The sequence below is a fragment of the Xylocopa sonorina genome, chromosome 7 (assembly GCF_050948175.1).
Source record: "Xylocopa sonorina isolate GNS202 chromosome 7, iyXylSono1_principal, whole genome shotgun sequence".
NCBI lineage: Eukaryota > Metazoa > Arthropoda > Insecta > Hymenoptera > Apidae > Xylocopa > Xylocopa sonorina.
This window is the reverse complement of record NC_135199.1, coordinates 5992498-6013527: the sequence shown is the minus strand read 5'-3', so window position 1 is coordinate 6013527 and position 21030 is coordinate 5992498. Positions and strand designations below refer to the sequence as shown.

The 21030-nt window shown below is 44.5% G+C and overlaps 1 protein-coding gene and 1 non-coding gene across 5 annotated transcripts in view; one reads left to right on the top strand and one right to left on the bottom strand.

Moving 5' to 3' along the window:
- The window catches only part of Dgo (ankyrin repeat domain containing protein 6 diego), a 116653-nt gene that overhangs the window by 43390 nt on the left and 52233 nt on the right, over nucleotides 1-21030 (top strand). The window lies entirely within an intron of this gene.
- On the bottom strand, nucleotides 16608-16680 carry Trnar-ucg (transfer RNA arginine (anticodon UCG)). Its single transcript has one exon. It is a non-coding gene; the product is annotated as a tRNA-Arg (tRNA).

The window sequence follows — 21030 nt, the reverse complement described above, 5'->3', positions numbered from 1 at the left end:
ATTTATCAAGAGAAATCTTAATTGATAAACTATATCCTGGTGTAACTGTGATTCAAGGTTCACACCGAATTGTCATATAAATCGAATCGAGAACGAGGCGTCGTCCGGTCGCTACTTATCAACTGCGCTACCATTTTAAGTTGGCGGTAGTTCGGCTCGGTTGCTTGTTACTTGTCAGTGGGACGGGTGAAAAAGGCGCGATGTTGTTCGCGAAATTTATTCGCGCCTGTTACGACGAACGTGTTCAGAGGGGAGGGATTCAAACTCGTTACGTTTCAGCCGGTTGCTCAGGGGATTCCGAGACGGAAGATCGCGCATACGCGCGATCGCGCGCGCCAGGGGAATCGACTTGGCTTTACCGTACGTCGAGGAAGGTAGACACCTGTACTTCTTGCTGTGAAACGGAAAAAAAAGGAGGGGAGAAATCCGGTGAAGAGGACGTTAATTAACAACTGGCCTTTGCGTCTCTGAGGCGATCGTTAATGCAGACTCCAGCGTCTCTAACGACTGTGATAATTAAAAAATGTAGATGATATCGTGGCTGAAAAAATTGGGCTTGGTTAGTGTTTCATTTCTCTGTGCTTTGCTTGTCCTCGCTGAACGCAAGTTTTATCAGGTGAATTTTTTAAATTATGCATATTTTTGTTATACAGTCGAGGGACTTTGGTTCAGATTATTCAGTTGGGATTGAAAATATCGGTTTGCTAGAGTTGTACAAAGTGGTGTGATGTTATTCATTTTGATAATACAGCGAGAACTTTCGCCGCGAGTTTAGAACGAGCCAACTAACATTCTTCGAACCGTGCGCGCGTTAATTAAAAATAACCAGTGCCTCGACGCAAGTTAAGGGCCTTATTTTAAGCGGAGTGTTATATCACTCGTTTGCACGGCTTCCTCATATTTCACGACGTATAAGGAACATCTCTCACGAGTTTAAGAGGAAACAACATTCCTAAAAGACACTTGTTCCTGAGTGAAGGAATTAAGAATACTGCGTCGTAACCGTTGATCGTTTCCTTAACTGTTTGGGTGCCTTGGACTCTTGGAGAGGACCAATTGAAAACTCCCATGGAGCGCGATGGCACTTCTCAATTTCTGTGTCTCAGAGTTCAAAGCAGCTCGATGGAGCTTCTCAATTTCTACGTCTCAAAGCTCCAACTAGCACAATGATGTTTCTCAATTACTACATCTGATAGTTCAGGGCAGTTCGAAGGAGTTACTCAATTTCTACATCTCAAAGTTCCAAGCAACGTTATGGCAATTCTCAAATTCTATGTCTCAAAGTTCCAAGTAGAGTGATAGCAATTCCCAATTTCAACGTCTCAAAGTTCAAAGCAGCTCGATGGAGCTTCTCAATTTCTACGTCTCAAAGCTCCAACTGGCACGATGATGTTTCTCAATTTCAATGTCTGGTAGTTCAAAGCAGCTCGATGGTGTTTCTCAATTTCTATGTCTCAGAGTTCCAACTAGCAGGACAGTGCTTTTCAATTTCTACGCCTCAAAGTTCAAAGCAGCTCGATGGAGTTTCTCAATTTCTTCGTCTCAGAGTTCCAACTTGCACGATGGTGCTCCGCAATTTCTACGTCTCAAAGTTCAAAGCAGCTCGATGGAGCTTCTCAATTTCTACATCTCAAAGTTCCAAGCCATGCGATGGCAATTCTCGATTTCTATGCCTCAAAGCCCCAAGTAGAGTGATAGCACTTCCCAATTTCAACGTCTCAAAGTTCTAAGCAGCTCGATGGAGCTTCTCAATTTCTACATCTCAAAGTTCCAAGCCATGTGATGGCAATTCTCAATTTCTATGTCTCAAAATTCCAAATAGAGTGATAGCGTTTCCCAATTTCAACGTCTCAAAGTTCTAACCAGCGCAACAGCGTTGTTTTTCTACTTATCAATAGAAAATCTTGCGTTATTGTCGCTGCATCATTCTTGTAAGCGACCAACGTACTGTTAATTTGGCAATTCCCATCGAGTAGTTGGCACTTTTAAACTTTTTGCCGTCTAGCACTCGAACGGTTTAATAAAATCGATGGATATTCAACGCATAATATCCAAGATCGGATGAATCGCGAAAGATTTCCACTTTTTGCCACGGAAAAGAATCGTCCCGTTGTCCTCGTCCTCCTCGTTCGACGGTATTTTACTGAATGGTGAAAGTTCGGTCGGTTTTTGACGCGGTGCACGCTCGTGATTATCCATGGACGCAACGTGTCGGTATTCTCGTTATGAATTTCAAGATCCGCCGTTGATACCGGTTGACGACCGGAAAAAAGTAGTCGCGAGCCAGTCGATTGGCATGCCGCTTTTTACTTGACCGCGTACGCGATGCATCCTGATCGAGGCTGCCGCTTCTCCCATCGTCGGGATTATTTTCCGATAGAAATTGCTCGAGCGATCCTGGCATCGATGGTTACTTGCTTCTACGTAAAGCGTAGAAAATTTTGGGAATTCAATAAACGCCTCCTTGCTTGTCAGCAAATTTTTACACAAATTTTAAACGTACCGTCTTTTATTAGATTCGTTTCGTTCTTCGTTTAATTTCAATGTTTCTTCTTTCACTGTTCTATTTCGATTTTATTTACTCGAGGAATTGAAATTTCCCTCGATTTCAATGTTCTTCAAATCCTTGTTGCGTTATAAAATTTTACGATACATTCCAGTTTCCACTTATCAGAGCGCGTCCACCTTGTTCGGCACGGAAGCGTTTCCAACGCGAGCGATGCCACTCGGGAAAAATCGAGTAGAAGGAATCGGAGCTTGTTTTAATCGCGACTTAACGACGCTTTAATACCTCTGGGGCGCAGTCCCATTTCTTCTCAGCGTCCAGCATTTTTTGCCCCTACTACTCGGGGTAACGCGAATATTTAACGCACTTAAATCGAAGGGAACGATCGTTAAAGCGTTCGAGAAAACGAGCTTCGAAGGGTAATTACGTTTTCTACAGTTCGACGTGTTCCAGGAAGCGGCGCTTAATTATATAACATTGCGCGTATATCGTTTTATTTTTCGTCGTTGCGCTTGAAACATTTAAAAAATGGAGAAAAAAAATCACGCGAATCCAACGCGTTCCTTTTTTCGCCGACAAAGCTGTCCCGTACGACGCAGCGTTTATTAAACCAGCCAGAAACGCAACGCGGGAAACGGCGGAGATAAGGGGACGATCGTTCAATCAACGAGTTAACGCAGAGAGAGAGAAGGTATTTATTAAAATGAGCATTTAAAAAAAAAAAAAGAACAAAATTTATCTTCATTCGAGACGCAGTTTGGTAATAAAAATGCTCGTGAATCACTGCAAATGTCAGCGACGCGTTAATCAGCGTCTCCATTCGATGTTTCGCAAGGAACTAATTCGACTAGCAACGACTAGCGTTGAACTTTGCCGAATTAATTTCGCTGATCGATCGGACGAGGCGGAATAAAGGACAGGAGAGAAATTAGGTTCCCAGCTTGAGTCGTGCAATGAAATTGCAAATTGTCGATAGCTGTTGGTGGTTGGTTGACATTTCGATTCGTCGCTGATGAATTCGCAGCGCGTGAAATCCTCAAATGAACAATTGTCAGAACAATGCTGCGTTAGATTCTAGAAAGAAGAATTCGAAAGTCATTGCTATTCCTCGACTAGGGATTGCGTAAAGGAATCTCATCGTATCTTCTCTATTTGGTCGTAAAATCACTCGATACCCACTTAACATTTCGTTAGACAACTCAATTTATACGATTCCTTAGCCAGCACTGTGGCAAGAACGATTGGTACCAAAATGGCGTCTGGACGCGCCGCGACTTTGAAGTTCGCGCTGTCCCCATCGCCGCGTGTTTTCTCTTTGTTAAAAAAACGCTTGAGGTTTCGTAATACGTGGGAAAAGAGAGAATTGCATGTCGATGGCAAGAACGATGGGTACCAAAATGGCGTCAGAACGCGACGCGACTTTGAAGTTCGCTCTGCCCCCATCGCTACGTATTTTCTCTTTATTGAAGAAACGCTCGAGGATTCATAATAGGCGGGAAAAGAGAGAATTGCATGTCGGTGGCAAGAATGATGGGTACCAAAATGGCGTCCAAAAGCGACGCGACTTTGAAGTTCGCGCTGTCCCCATCGCCGTGTGTTTCCTGTTTGTTAAAAAAACGCTCGAGGATTCATAATACGCTGGAAAAGAGGGAATTGCATGTCGGTGGCTGGCTCTCGGTGGCTGGGACGTCAAATATGAGCGCGTCGGTCTCGTCTGACGTCCGGCCATTATGCGGATGATGAGATCTCAGCGTGAGATCTGACGGCGAGGGTAGCCGGGGAGTGTCGCCGCCGCGCGGAACGCGCGAAACGGTAACTGCTACGATCCTAGCAGCTGGTTAGACCGTTTAAGGGGACGCTCGCGCGATGGTATCGCGGCAAAAATGATAATGGGTCCGTGGCGCGTTGACAAAGCGCGGCTCGTTCTACGGTACAAAGGAATGCTGAAAAATGTTGGAAAAGAGGAGGGAAAAAGGACGGTAGGAACACGGGTAAATGGGTCTCGTTGCGTGCACGGTTTGCGACGGGGTGTGCGGTATTCGATTTCTTGGTACGTGTTCTCGTGATTTATACAACGTTCCAAGCAAATTTCGCTTGATCCAAGTAAACGGGTTTCTTTCAAAGCTTCGTAGAAATTTTGACGCCGGAATGTTTCGAAATATAGGCACGAGTGTAAATGGCCACAGTTGTTCGAAGATCGTACAAGTGATTTTTGTAGGAAACGTTGGTAATAAGTATACGTCGTGTAAGAGGGGAATTATGGTCGAGTCTTAATAGGAATTCGCATTGTGACGCGTAAGCTAATTTCAGGGCTGTCAATGCGCGGACGTCTCGTGTAAATTTCGTGCGATATTTCACAGGGGATGAATCCCGTTCGCGGCGGTTGAAGCGTAAACGACATTCCATTAAGAGCTTCGCGCGGATGACAGAAGATTAGCGTGTATAATGCTCGTAGGAGCATATTCGGATTCCGAACCTGTTTAGCTGATGCTTGTTATTCGCGGATTACATTTTCCTTGGCCGAGGCTCGGCTGCTTGCTCGCGAGCACGTTTCGCGAGCGTGTAACACTTCATTCGTTTCCGTCTCTTTGCTTTTCCTCGACGGTTTTGCAACGATATTGAAACATTGTCGAATTACACGCAATCATTAGAACCGTTTAATTTATTAACGCAATTAGTTATCGACCGGTATGATAATTAATCGGTCGAGCAAAGTTCTGGAAACGGAAGAGAGAAATCGACTCGTTCGGATTCCCCACCGCGAGACTCTAGCCACTGTGTCACCGAAGCAGTCGGACTACTCTCACCCAATATCATCCACGATTTACGTCTTAATGAAACCCACGTTCGAACATGGGATTAGGTTTCTACGGATAAACCACGCTCGAATTCAGACAGAATTAACGACATAATCCACGTATAGGTTTTTCTGTGACTAAGGAGGCTCGAAGAGACCACGAGAAGGTGCTTTACATATAAATCCTCTTAATTACGAGTCCACGCATAGTATATCATACATTTACGAGCATCGCTTCCAGTCTTTCGTAAACAATTTACATAGAGTCGTCAAGGTATCCACGTCTCGAAAACTGCCATTCTTGTAATTTAAGTTTGCCATTTCTTTTCTCCTTTCAACTTACATCGTTACGTTTCACGACTTCCTTTGACTACTGACACAGATCGTTTGAATCCTTTTTCGTGGCGTTTCAATATCTCGCTGCCCTCTTCACCTACACTCGACTGCAACGTCAACGCAAGACTAAAATTCTCGAGTCCTTAGTCGCTCGTCAAACTCGATTTCACAACTTCCCCTGACTACTGGCACAGATCTTCTGGATCCTCTTTCGTGGCGTTTCAATCTCTCGCTGCCCTTTTCACCTACACTCGACTGCAACGTCAACGCAAAACTAAAATTCTCGAGTTCTTGGTCGCTCATCAAACTCGATTTCACGACTTCCCCTGACTACTGATACAGATCTTCTGGATCCTCTTTTGTGGCGTTTTAATCCCTCGCTGCCCTTTTCACCTACACTCGACTGCAACGTGAACGCGAAACCAAAATTCTCGAGTCTTTGGTTGTTAATCAAACTCGATTTCTTGATTACCCCTGACTAGTGACATAGATCTCTTGGATCCTCTTTCGTGGCGTTTCAATCTCTCACTGCCCTCTTCATCTACACTCGACTGCAACGTGAACGCGAAACCAAAATTCTCGAGCCTTTGGTGGCTGGCCAAACACGATTTCACGCGCTGTCGAGCGTCCGATCGGATGCGCGTCTTTCGTGGACAAGGGGTAGACAGTGGTATCGCCTGGCGCGAGGGTGGCTGCACCGCGCTACGTCCAGGTTAATCGTTCCGCGGAACGGTCCTATAACGTGTCGATGGAGGATGACTTATCGCGGAAATAAAGACCCGCCGTTGAACCGATCGAACTTCTGATTGCGCGTACAGTTACCTGCCTACCTGGCGATGTTTTATTTATCTCGATTGGCGGGCGGCCGTCGTTGGATCGCGATCGATTTCTTGCCCCACGTCCCGCCGATCCTTAACGCGGACCTTTCGACTCGGAGGCGGAACATTGCCGGACGGTGTACATACCTTATGATTTATTTACTGTACGCTGGTGGAATAGTAACGATCGGACGATCTCGTCGAGAAGTCGAGCAAATTGTCGTAAATTTATCTGGGCGATTTTTTTTATTTTCATTATTATTTACTATTTTGAGAGAGGGTTGTTTTGGTTCAGTGGTGGAGTAGTAACAATCAGACGATCTCATCAAAGAGCTCAGCAAATTGTCGTAAATTTATCTGGGCAATTTTTTTTATTTTCATTACTATTTACTAATTTGTGAGAGGGTTGTTTTCGTCCAATGGTGGAATAGTAACGATCAGATGATCTCGTAGAAGAGTCGAACAAATTATCATAAATTTATCTGGGCGATTTTTTTTTATTTTCATTATTATTTACTATTTTGAAAGAGGGTTGTTTTCGTCCAGTGGTGGTATAGTAACGATCGGACGATCTCGTAGAAGAGCTGAGCAAATTGTTGCAAATTTTTCTGGGCAATTTTTTGTTGTTTTCATTATTATCTACTATTTTCAGAGAACGTTATTTTAGTCTACTTAAGCAATGAATAATTAATTGGAAAGATCGTTTTTATGCAGAGTGGAGTATTCAATTTGTTACAATAATAACATGTTATTCTCGTGAATTACCGCGCGATTCGATGCAAAGGGGTGGAAGTTCATCTCGAAGGCAATTTGTATCCTTTTTTCATTGGTAAGTGCAGGCAATGGCAGACGTGAATCGGCAATAAACTCGACGGAAAGTTTAGCCGGCGCGGCGATGGGTGGCAGTTCGTTTGCGGTCGCCCGATGAAAGGGTTGCTGTCCTCGCGAAGCGGCGCGTTATTTGCGGCTTTTCACTCGCCGTTCGCGGGTTAAAGTGCAGCTTTGACAGTTGCACAACTGCAGATTGCAGGCTGCGCCGTGTAATAACGTTCCCGCGCGAGAGCACCGCGGTTAACTTGTCTGGAATAAACGCGTGAGAATTGTTGCAGTTAATGGGCCCGCCGTCTATTAGCTTCGTGTCGTGTGTCGAATAGATTTCCTCGGGATTTATTACGATTCCTGAACCGCGCGTTGAAAGGTCGCCTCACGCTGATACCTGCGTACCGTGATTGGAAGTGGAAGGGAAACAATCGAGAGACTTTCGCATATTGAAAACCATTGAGATTCGTCCATAAAAATAAAATAAAAAAAAATGAAAAAATAGCAGAGGCTCTCAGGAATTTTTAAGACAGAGAAATTGCTCGATAATAAAAATAAAGAATGTAAACGAGGGTCTAGCGAAAGCAGTGTAAATTGTCAGAGGTTGAGACTCGTAAAACCAGTCCATTAAGGGTGAAGGCTGCCCGTCGAAGATTCCCTCGAAGATAGAGCATCGAATAAAGCTGCCTATCAACGGTATGTCGGTCAAGCTCGAGCAAGCGTTCGCAAGACGGCTCGAGCAAGCGGTGTGTAACAGTTAAACGATAAATCAGCTCGTCTTTATCGCGCGTCGGCTGTCTGTAATGCATTCCCTTGGTAAGCGAGAAAAATCGAGCGCTTGGGCGGTTCCTTCCACTAGAAAACCGTGGTAACTGCTCTATTCCGCTATCGTAAATAATCATTTGCGGACAGATCATTCGTAGAGCTCGTCAGATTCGTTGGGAACGAGTTAACTCGATAATTGAAACAGAGAAACTACTACAGGTTCAATTTTAATGAAAAACTTACTTGTCGTCGATTTTAGCCGCGTCGAAGGAGATGAATATCGGCCATGGGAACCACTTGGCTCAAGCTTACAGTTAGTGCCCTACTTGATGGCGAAATACAGGCATTATCGTAACGAAATTGCACCGTTTACGTTGGTTTACTCGGTTCTCGCGATTTAAGGCACGGTGTAACTTAATTAGGGTGCGTCTAGAGACGTTCAAGTGAAATACACGAGCGTCGGATAATTTTTATAACGATCCCCCTTAATTGCGTCGTGATTCTAGAGCCGCGACACGCCCATGGCTGAACCGTGGCGTGTGAGTAATTGTTCTCGCCCAGAAAGAGATTTCTAACGAGGCCTCCACTGGAACGGTGCTCGTAAACTTTTCGAGATGTTCATCTCAAGAAGCGCGGGATATCCATCGTATCGAGATGTTCTTTCGAAATTGCCGGCGATATTAGCGATTAATTAAACGATTCCTGTTTTACTAAGATCGAGAGGATAAGCTGGAAGCTGCATTCTTTTTAATTAATAGCTTTCGTGCGACGATTCGCTAAAATCGCAAGCAATTATTCAATCTCTCGTAGGAATGTTGTCGCGAGGAGCGACCTCCTTATTTGATGCACGGTTCGACCACGATCCTAATCGCTAATAAATCACGCGACTTTCATAATTCTGTTAATGGTCGACGCTAAAGACTTAGACATTCATTAACGCGAAATCATGATTTGTTTAGCGGTAATAGCTTGTACGTGGAACGAGAAAAAAATCCGTCGCTTTCACCCGGTTCGTGTCTTCAGCAACACGCGAGCACCGCGCGCTCTTCGACGCGGCGACTGGAAACATAAATTTGCCCGCGAAAAACGCGAGTGTCGCGCAGATAAATCCCGGGTGTATCTTTCTTTTCCTCGATCTTTTCGTTCACTTTTTTCCCCGCACCGCCATCGGCGCGCACCGTTAATTCGCGCGTAAATAAACGGCGCACGCTAGATGAGCCGAGCTCGTAAAATTATTTATCTCGCATCTCTGTAATTTACAGCCACCCTTAACCCGTGCGTTTCACGTTTCTCTCGTTACGAGGCGGTGTAAATATCGCGAGCGTTTCCCAGCCACTTAGAGACGCGTGATATATTCGTGTCTGGCCGTGATCGAGGTTTTACGCTCGCCACGTGTCAAACTTTTTAATCGTCCCCAATTTAATCTCCATCGAGAACGCATTCTCTGATCGCGCCCATTTCGCGCGGTCCTCGCGTTCAACGAACACGGTCCACGCTGGAATTATGGTTCCGCGCTGGCTCTCGACTACAAAGTATTTCCAGATACGGTTCTCGTTAGTCGGACGATGGATCGTTTTAATAAGCAATTATAAGCGTGACCCGTTGACCCACGGAAACGAAATCACGAGTTCCAAGAAGAATTCGTGCCGATCCCTCGAAGGATCTCGCAGACAACATCTCGAGAGTCACGACCTGGTACCTTTCGCAATGCTATCTTTCCAGGAAGATATCTCGGACGAATTGCTTCTTCCTGCGTCTCTGAGTCATGGTCATCGAAAATCATTTTCGATTCAATCCTGAAAAGACTTCCTAGTTTCCAAACGTTTCCTTCTCATTAATTATTGTCTCCCTAATTGAGAACCTTTATTGCAGAAGTAAGAGCGTGTGTACTCGTATGATATAAATACAGCTTGATAAATTGATACGCGAGAGGGTAAAAGAAATTGTTGAAGATAAATATGGATACACATGATTAGTCGAGTCGTAAAGTGATCATAGTCTTAATCTCGCTTGTGCTAATATTGGTAATCTTAATCATACGATACTCTTAATCCCCTAATTATCCGAACGAGCATAATCTTTCAACGCAATAATAAAGAGAATCGCGGGGATTTTTATGTAAACCAGTGAGAAACATCGTTCACGTCGTTCGTATGTAATTGATCGGCTGCAGGGAGCTATGAATCGCTGTTCGAGACAGCCACGGAAACCGCCACCTAACAGGATAATAATTACAAAGGTGTCTTAATTAGGAGTATCAAGCTGAGTGACTCGTATGGAACGATCGCTAATTAGATATGAAATGGTAATCGTTTCCAGATAAAGTCGAATCGTGCCTCTGTCGGTACGAAAGTGCACGAATTAAAGCTATTTGGAAAAGAAATAGAAGGGGGAAGGGTAGAAAAAAATGTTTCAACGTTACCATTTCCTATTTCACTTTTCCTTTTCCTACGAGTCCTTATTATTTGCACGTGTACCCCAAGCGCGCGGCCAGCAAAGTCCAAGTATTAATCGCCTCAGAGACAGTGATGTATGTTGGCTGCATCAGGAACTCATTAGGCCAAGTAAGTAGACGGCGATGTAGAACAGCGCGAAATTTAATTTCAGCTTTTTCGAGCTACTGCCGTTTTACCATTTTCTTTCGCATCGCCGTGGCATTAGCGGGGCTGTTTAGGGACGTGCGTTTCGATTATTGGTTCGTCCATCTTCGAGGGTGCGAGAGGAAGCCTTTAATTTTCTTATTCTATTCAAATTTTCATTTCTTTTCTCTGAAAACCTGTACATAATATCTAATTCCAAGTTGTACCTTAAAGTTTCTTCCTCGAGTGCCATGGAAATAATTTTATAATCGACTAACGCGTTCCTACGACGCGATAGGATCTTGTTCCTGCTTAGACGTGGAGAAAATTCGTAGATTGCTCGATTGTGAAGCGAAAATTCCTTTTTCGAAGGACGCAACCGTGCGGAACGCAGGAAATGAAGCGTCGTGGCTCGAGGTACGTTTTATTAGCGGTCATTAATCTTTAGCCAGCGGCGTCTATTATTACGATCGGCATTTAACACCCGGGGATACGAAAATCGTCTATTTTCGAAAAACTCGACTATCATCTAGTTACCGCTGATATCGGGCCAGGTACAACACGTTTCGTACCTGTTCCGCGAAGATCCGTGTCGTGTTCCTCCATTTTCCTTTCCTCGCACGGTTTATCGCGCGCTTCATTATCGTCCTTCCTCCGCGCTTCTCCTTTTGCCATCGCGTCGCTCTAGCCGAGGATCATTAAGCCAGATTGCCCGTCTCTAAATTGAATTACACGACACTCGAAGAAACGACAATATTAGGCCATCGAATGCTGCAACATAGTTAATCGATACTTATACAGTGAACATGTTGCAATGAATAATGCACGCATACCGGATGCCAATCTGCAATTAATATTTCTTCGATACGAACCCATTAACTGGACTGAATACGACTGGTAGATAGAAATATTCAGGAATAACTGTCCAAACGTAACATAAAATTGCTGAATTTACACAAATTTCATTCCAACGCTAATTCCTATCATCCCGCGTAGCTTCTAAGTAATTCACACACTTTCATACAGTTTCTTCATCCCCCAGCGCAACTCCATTCCCATCCAAACGAAAAACCATGCGTAACTGGAATACCTGCTTCAGAACCGATCCAAACAACCCGAACGAGCATTAATTACCCACGGTGCTTCTTCGAGCAGTAATTAGAAGGCAATTGGAGTGACCAAAACTCCCGGAGGTCTCCCAGCTCTCTCCCTCTATCATCTCTATTAATCCTCCATCCATCCAACAAGAAGCTCCGCGGCGAGTAATTGAAGGAAACTCGCGGGGCAATCGCGGAGCCATCCAGTTTCCGGTTCTCCAAGTTGGCCTACGTCGAAGTTCGCCAGTCTAAGCCGCGCGATTCCCGTCGAACGTAATGGTAGCGCCAAATGTCTCACTCGCAGAGTTAATCGATGTTCGTCGCGGGGTAACAGCGGGCTAACGCGGGGCAATCGCGGAGCCATCCAGTTTCCGGTTCTCCAAGTTGGCCTACGTCGAAGTTCGCCAGTCTAAGCCGCGCGATTCCCGTCGAACGTAATGGTAGCGTCAAATGTCTCACTCGCAGAGTTAATCGATGTTCGTCGCGAGGTAACAGCGGGCTAACGCGGGGCAATCGCGAGGCCATCCAGTTTCCGGTTCTCCAAGTTGGCCTACGTCGAAGTTCGCCAGTCTAGGCCGCGCGATCTCGTCGATCCCGTCGAACGTAATGGTAGCGCCAAATGTCTCACTCGCAGAGTTAATCGATGTTCGTCGCGGGGTAACAGCGGGCTAACGCGGGGCCGCGCGAGGAGCGCACTCGGCGTAATCTGTCGGGATGATTGTAATTTGTAGCGGTGCCGTGGCGGCGGCTCGGGATAGGTGCTCAACTAAATGTTCCCCATCCGGATAATGAGAGGATTCGCTCGTCCTGGCTGCATTAGAGCAAATGATCCGGTGGATGCGCTCCATCACTCCTCGCCGCGATCCTCGTCGCGTCTGGATAACGTCCTTGCCCGTTCCGCGCGCGGCTGTACAGTTATTCGGATGGGAAACTCGGCCAATGACTCCGCGGATGCGTGGAACGGCGGCCCCAGAGCTGGGTTACCTTTGGGTGTCGCTCGTTTCGTGCACGTCCGGGTGCTGCTCTTTAAACTGTCGACGGATGTTGAGGATGTCCTTCGGAGATGATTTTTTGTAAGACAAAAATGATTTAATCGATCGTTTCGTGTTTGTGTCTTGTATGTTTGATGAAGGCAGGAATTGAATGAAGCATGAAAGTGAGACGAGGTAGTTTATGATGATTGCTTGGGCTGTTCGTTTTAATTGGAAGGTAATTATTATTTAACTTGCTTATATTTCTATTTAGAAATAAAAGTGATTCGAGAAGCTTGTATAACTAGGTATGAGGGAAAATTCCACGTGTCTCGTCTTCCTTTTTTTCGATGAACGTGATTTTCACAGAAGTGGTGATTATGATACTACGAAAACGTAGAGGAACGTGTTCGTTAACAGGTTCGTAGGTATCGAGGTTGTCGAAACAGGTTTAGTACTGGCTTGGAAGAATTAATGAATGAATCTACTCTTTTTTTCGCGTCGTTCGGTAAATACGTAAGTGAAAGTGACGCGAGGAAGTTAGGACTGGTTCTGATGGAAGTCCTCGTTCGTTCGATTAGTGAACCAAAAATTTCGATTTTTTTCAAAATGCACCATTGAATAAAATTAAAATGTACATGTTGGGTTCGAAGGTTTATTTAAACAAAGTGGAGCTAGTCGAACTGTTATCGATGCGCAACATCCATCACTGTCTATAAAGTTGCCTGTACGCGATGAGAAAAAGGAACGTTAATTTTTCGCATGCCAGCCGTCCTCGTTCGTCAGAAATGATCGACTTCGCATCTAACTATCCCGCACAGATGACGGTGAGAACCTCTAGGAGTCTTCATCGTACCTTGTCACTTCTTACCATTCCTGATGAAACGTATTTATTAAGAGCTCGACGTGCTGGTGTACGCTTCTTCAGGCGTCGTACGGTCGCGTTACAGTTATCGACGGACGCCGTAAAAACCGCTAAGAAACCTCACGGACTTTCAAGCATAGACGGAATATAAGACATACCTAACGTCCAATTTATTTCTCCGCTGTACGGTTTGGAATTTCACCAGCTTATTTCACCATTTTAATCTCATTCTAAGAGCAACAATTTTACGATAACCAGTATCGTTCGCCACGATTTACAACGATCCATCAGAGACACGATTTAGGACTATCAAACGACTCGATGTAGTCGACTGCAGTTACAGCTGCAGCCGTTTAAAAACCAATAAAACGCAGGATTAATCGTGACAAACGTCAGGCGCGAATGTTCGCGGTGCTCAGAAAGCTGAGGAAGGTCAGAGTCGCAATGGTCATTTAGAAGAATGGAACAAAGAAGGAAACAACTCGAGACGGTCGGCTCTGAAGGTATAGAATCGCGAGTATATAATAATGTTGTTAGCTGCGGAGTTATTAATCGTTGGCAGACGGTAATATATCGACTGTCAGGGATGCGACAACAGATCATTCTGATCTACGACACGAACGCGGCTGGGAAAGGGGAAAAGGCTTTTACATAGTAAATCAATTCGTAATCGTGGCCTTCCACCGAGATCTACCACCGTCCGCAATAGACACGAGTCAAGATGAAGCGATCTCTGCAGCGGCCCAGCAATTCTTCGACGCTGAATGATTTAGCATTGCGAGTCGATCGGCCGATTGAACGTTTAAATACTCTGAAACAAGAGAAAATCTAAATCGCTCTGCTGCCATTCGACGAAACGAGACGGACCCCCAGGAATCCGTGGACTACAGTTTATCCCATTCACTGCCAACAATAAGTAGAATGTTTCAAATCTGGACAGTGAACGGATTAAGAACCACGTCTTAGACTATAAACCACGTACCTTCTGAACATCTTCCACCTTCTTTGGAACTTAAAACGTGTTGTACTTGAAATCCATCGGCTCTGTTCAACCCAGTATCCAACAAACGTTCAATAATCATCTGACTGCTAAACAGATATAAATGTCGAGGAAGTACTCGATTTCGATTTGTTGCATCGATCAATTATTAGCTCGCAAGTCGAGATAATAAGCGAAGCATTCTTTTTCTGCGATTCTTCATTCGAATATGGACGAGGGGTACTTATAAATACCTAACGGAGTCCGAGGAACTAAAACCGTTAGCCATCTGTGGAAACTCAGTGTCGCCTCGTACATGGATGACGTTCTGTTCCGAGTGTTGCTGACATCGTGTTTCGATCGATGCAAAAAGGAACGACGAAGAAGAAATTGGAACACGGACTGGCAAAACGAGAGAAGGAAATAGCATTCTCTGTATAGCAATACGGGTATTAACGAAAGAGAAATTTCCATAGGCGAGGCGAATTCATCAGTGAGACCTCCTCGCTGTCTGTTTGCGATTCGCAAAAACGACAGCCCCCAGTAAAACCAATTACTTGTCTGCGTGCATGTAAATAATCACGGGGGAACCTCGATGCGCGTTGCGCACGTTACGCCTACGCATTGATTTATAGTAAGTAATCCTCCTTCCACTTCTCGGCCCGATCTATCCTCCGCGAACGAATGTACGCCTTTCCCTCGGCTCGAAGCGCGCACGTACAACTTCCGGTCATAGGTTAACTAGCGTCCCGCGTCTTACTCCTATTTTGTCCCTTTCTTGTGCCTTTCTGCGCTATTAATTCTACGGTTCTCCTTTAGATTTCTTCTTGCTTCGTTTATGCTCGTTTCTTTCGATGTCGTCGATCGTTTATTTTGAACAACGTTAGATTTATTGAAGTTTGTTCCATTCTACTTCGATCGAATCGTCAGTTTAATTCGTTGTTCCCATTTTCCGTTTCGTTATTCGATTCTATGGTGTTCGATCGACAACCCTGTCCCCCTTTTTCCCCTTTGTCTATCCCCCGTTTCCCCTCATCGCGCTCGTGCATCGAACCGCCTACTTAACGCGGATTATTTTATTCTCTCGTTACGGTGGCGAGGCCAGGTCGTGAAAGCAACAAATTCACCGACGACACTATCGTAGCTCGATACCGGGTATGCGCAGTGAGTTATAGAGTGTTCGCGCAACCTTTGCACGGCGTACGTTTTAACCCGTTGCCGTACAGAGAACGTACTCGCTATCTAACGCGAATCCCCGTTTCCACGTGTAACGAGCGTAATTACGCGTGGTAATTGCCGCTGGCGGTTTTTGTCGCCCCCCCCGCGATATGCGCCCCAATCTGAATAGTGTTATGGCCAAACTCCATTAGACGATAGATACGAGACGACTGTATAATTCACTGTTATCGATTCTTCGACGCGAGGCATTACAGCTGAACAAAAATTGCAATTCCTCCCGATTTTTTTTAATAACAGGGGTGGTGATAATATCTCGTCAAGTTTCTTCGTTGGAAGATTGTATATTTATGGAGTTTTAAGTAAGGAACGGGGTAATATGCGAAGGGAGGTTTAATGTTAGGGTCTATATAAAAAAGGCTAAGGATGAAGGTTCATTATAGGTTTTCTTTTTGAAGAAATTCATACTGTCTTTTATCAGACACTACTTTCTCGTATTTTGTGAATTATGTAAGAGCACATATCGAATTAGTGTTTCAGTGACCTAGAACAGACTATTCTCTTATCACAGTTACCTAATCGAGAAATAGACACTCCTCTATTAGAGAACACTATGCTCAACATGTTTTACATTATGTTCTACAGTAAACGAATGAAAGTCCTGCGTCAAATGTAACATTGGTTACATATAACAGAATATATCAAATATATTAATAAATAGGTATTCTTGAGTAATCTGCGTAGATTTGCAGTTTATATTCTGATCTTAAAGGTATTTATAAAATGTAAATGGACGAAATACTTGGCGCAAGTAATGCGTTACCGATTTTCCTTTGACCAAATTGCTGGTATTATATTATAATGATATGTTTCGCGGCAAAAAAAGTAAAAAATGATTTCGACCGTGACAGGATTCGAACCTGCAATCTTCGGATCCGAAGTCCGACGCCTTATCCGTTAGGCCACACGGTCACTTAGGGGTAGTTACCCCGAACATGAAAGTCCATCGTAACGCGACGGTTTCAAACTCCTTTAAAACGTATAGAACGTTGAAAATTTCACGTGGCACCTATTACATATTGGTTCTCGAGAACTGCTGCGGCTTTAGAGCAAATAAAATATTATAATTATATACAATATAAAAAAACGCACGATACAATCATAGTACCAGCATACCACAAGCAGTCGAATTTGCCAACATTCCTGGCATCAGTATCAATATTTCTCTTGTACTGCTTACAAAATAAATTCTGGATCTTAAAAATAAAAAACTAGAATTTTTTTTAGAGCATAAAAAAAATTAAATACACATAATATATAATTTTTTTGCGAAATTTTGTCTCGTATTCTCTTCACGTGTTTCTCGAAAAAGGAATGTAGTCGTAGCAGGCTGAATATTCTGAAAAAAATGGAAGAAGAAGCAAAATCCTATTTCATGTTCTGTTCTACAGTTAATTTAACTGGCCATATAACATCGCCAAAAACCTAGAAAACGAAACACGAGAACGAGAGAGCCCAAGCGGACCCATTACTAAAGGCATTGTTCCTCCTCGCGTTATTGCATCGAAAGCGGACCCGACAGTATGAGATACGACTTTTCACGCTTCGCCATAAATTTTCTACCCAAACACACGGAGAGCACCCACCGTCCCATTCCCAGGCTGACCCTAAAGGGCCTAATGAAACCGAGGATGGGGCGGCGGACACGCGGCAATTATCGAGTCGAGCATTCGACGCTGTTCGACGCTCGAACCCACGGTCCTATGGACAAGTGTGAATACTCGGACACGGCAATCGTTCGACATGCCAGCTCGACTAACCCGGGACATAACATCGAGAAACATCATTCGTTCGAACGAAATTACGAGTAGAACAAATTAGAACCAGTCGCTGCTTTATCTCCTCCGACGCCATTTTGGTTCCACTCGAATCACGCTCTGCCTCGACGAAAAGGCTCGCAGACCGCGCGCAAAATCGTGGTTCGAGGCGGTCAGGTCCGTCAGAAATACGGCGAGGAAAAAACGATAATTTTGCTGAGAAGCGAAGATACCATCGGAGTTTTTCGATCGACGATAAACGCGAAGGCCTCGCGGCCTCGTCGCGATTTCTTTTCGTCGGCGATCCGCTGCAGGATCCAGCGGAGGGAGCATCCTCTTCTTCTTGTTATTCGTGGATCCGGCGGAGATAAATCAAGGCCGCGCAATAAATTCAGAATACTCGGACGTTTTATCCTTCGGTAAATACACTGATACAGTGGATGATTTAACAGTTCCCGCCTCGGTGCGCGGCTTGTTAGTTAGACAAATGTTGCGTTGTCGTTGCAACATTCTTCGCGTCCTCCTCTCGTCCGCGGCGCCGCTCGTTTCGAAGTGCCGTGCTGGCTGGTCTCGCCTTTATTTGGACGATAAAAGCCGAGGCCGGTTTTATTCGGACAAGTGCCCAGCGTGTCTTTCGAATTTCGCTCCGTATGAGCCCTCGTCGCACCGTGTCCCACGGTGTTACCATGCTGAGGACCGATGTAAGGGTGTCGAGGATAGTGTTATCTCTCAGTAGGGTCCAATGATTTTTCAAACAACGATAGTTTTCAAGAATAATTCCCGTTTTAAGGTGAAATTTCAGAGTTATCTCACACGAAGAATATTCGAAATAATAAAGGGGGATATTTGAGAATACGGTGTTACCATTCTGAGGACCGTCAATGATTTCGAATAACGATAGTTTTCAAGAATAATTCCCTTTTTAAGGTGAAATTTCAGAGTTATCTCACACGAAGAATATTCGAAATAATAAAAGGGGATATTTGAGAATACGGTGTTACCATGCTGAGGATCGATGTAAGGGTGTCGAGGATAGTGTTATCTCTCAGTAGGGTCCAATGATTTTTCAAACAACGATAGTTTTCAAGAATAATTCCCCTTTTAAGGTGAAATTTAAGAATTATCTCACACGAAGAATATTCGAAATAATAAAAGGGGATATTTGAGAATACAAATAGCTGTAAATGAGAATCATAAAGTGTCAGAATTACGTATCTAATTGGTGGGAACTGGAAACGAGAGACTACTGTTTCTATTTTTATGCATTCGTTGAATTCCGCACCAGACAAGTTCCATTTGTTCGTTGTTTCACGAAGGGCTTGAGTTAAATGGTAGCACTGTCTCGCAGGTTCCATTGTGCAACAATGTGTTATGAAATAGTGAAATTTTAAGCAGCTTCGTTACAAAGAATTTTCTTTTAGCACGAAGAGATAGATGTAGAAATGTGGTTATGGAAAAGTGAAAAGTGATGGCGTTACCAATAGAGAATGGTGAATGCTCGCCGTGGCAGACATCTGAAATCAAACGAAATTATTCTTCTATGTAAGGTAGAACGTGCCCAGAGAATTGCATGCCAGCGTGGTATCCCACTATTGTCCAAAAGGCAATTAGCATGCCTCGGCTGACTCTTCTAGAAAAGAGGGGTGAATACATTAAACAACACTCCTCCGGATACTCGTCGATCGTGCGTGGGAGAACGTATTTCTGTGAACGCTGTACACGCACCGCGCAACATATTTATTTCATAGATGCCCACTACCTAAAACTAGTGATTAGGGAAGAATTAAAAAAAAATCGTGTACTTTTACAAAATATCCAATCATCTAATTTCCAAGCATCGAACGATAATTAAATAGTGTACTGTAAAAAATAAGTTTACTTAAGTACGTTTGCCAGCAAGTTTCTCTTTGGAGACTTCAAAGAGTCCAACGCGATGAAGAAAAAAATGAATGGCAAAGGAAAAAGAGAGGAAAGTCGAGGAGAAGGTAGCATAGAATGGACAGTGAAATAAACACAATATATTGACCGTAGTAGACGGTGGCCTCCGCGAGGCGGTCTGAATGGTCGAGTTAATTTAGATTCCTCGGTGCACCTCTTGCGGCGTAAAAGACGTCGAAACGTCCGGGCGCGTTTCAATGTTACGTGATGGAAGCCCGCAGCCCGTGCTACGGACTAAAGCGCGTAATTGACGTAACAACGTACATCATGAACTTTCGCATACCCGGTGCCCGTACCCATTTATGGCGTTAACTAACGACGAGTGGCCATAACGCGACCGCGAGGGGCTTCCATAGCGATACACCAGCACGATTGCCCCGGTGAAAGCGGACCATTGTCTCTGTTCGCGGTCGTATCGAGCGGACAAGTGTTTCCGCGGCTACTCTGCCACGTATCCGGTCCCCTTTTTCATTTATTCGCGCTTCCTGCGGTCCGATTTCGCTTTTGATCGCAGATCTTTGGACCCATCCGGTGGTCTACGCGATTCTTTGGAATTTTTGTGCAGATCGTCACCTATTTCGTGAGGTTTTCTCGTTGAACTTTCGCGTGTTACATGGAAAGTAAGCTTTTGATCGCAGATCTTTGGACCCATCCGGAGGTCTACGCGATTCTTTGGAATTTTTGTGCAGATCGTCACCCATTTCGTGAGGTTTTCTCGTTGAACTTTCGCGTGTTACTTGGAAAGGAAGCTTTTGATCGCAGATCTTTGGTCCCATCCGGTGGTCTACGCGATTCTTTGGAATTTTTGTACAGATCGTCACCTATTTCGTGACGTTTTCTCGTTGAACGTTCGTGTGTTACATGGAAAGTAAGGAATATCAATTGAACTTCGAGTTCTACCCACTCATTTGCTTTCGCGTATAAATAACAATTAGAGATTCGGAAAAATAGCAACGCGGTTGGTTATTCAATTTACGATTGTCATCGCGCGAAGATACGCGGCCGTTTCGTTGGTTGTTGAGCTTAGAATTTATACGCTTCCTCGAACAGCGGGCGCCCTCAAATTATTTATGGATAGAGCGACTTGCAATGCTAATTAGAAGTCGATGCGCTCCGGGTTTCGTTCTGGTTGTCAATAGCGATTAAGGTATCATAAACACGCGAGAACGGCAGAGTTCAAACGTGGATTACGGGATCGTGAGCCGGTTCTCCGAGTCAAGGGCGTGTTGCATCGCATACCTGCGTGCGTTGCGCTGCATAATGAGCGCGCAAAATTCAGGGAATACCCGAAAAGGTACCCGTTTGCGGTTCACTCGCACCTATAATTTCCCTAAAACCCACGGGGGGAGAAGATAATCGAGCCTAAAATTGCCTCTACATCGGCTGCCAATGTTTCGTCTAATAAAACTGTTTAAGCTTCGAATTTCGAGGAAAGTTTCAAATTTTACCACCTGTCGCACCCTCGAGGTACTAAAATAAGCTTTCTAGTTTTTAAATTGTATTACGATATACAGGTAACCCTCCTATAACACGGTGCTTAGGTTCCTAAAAAATATCGTGTTGTATG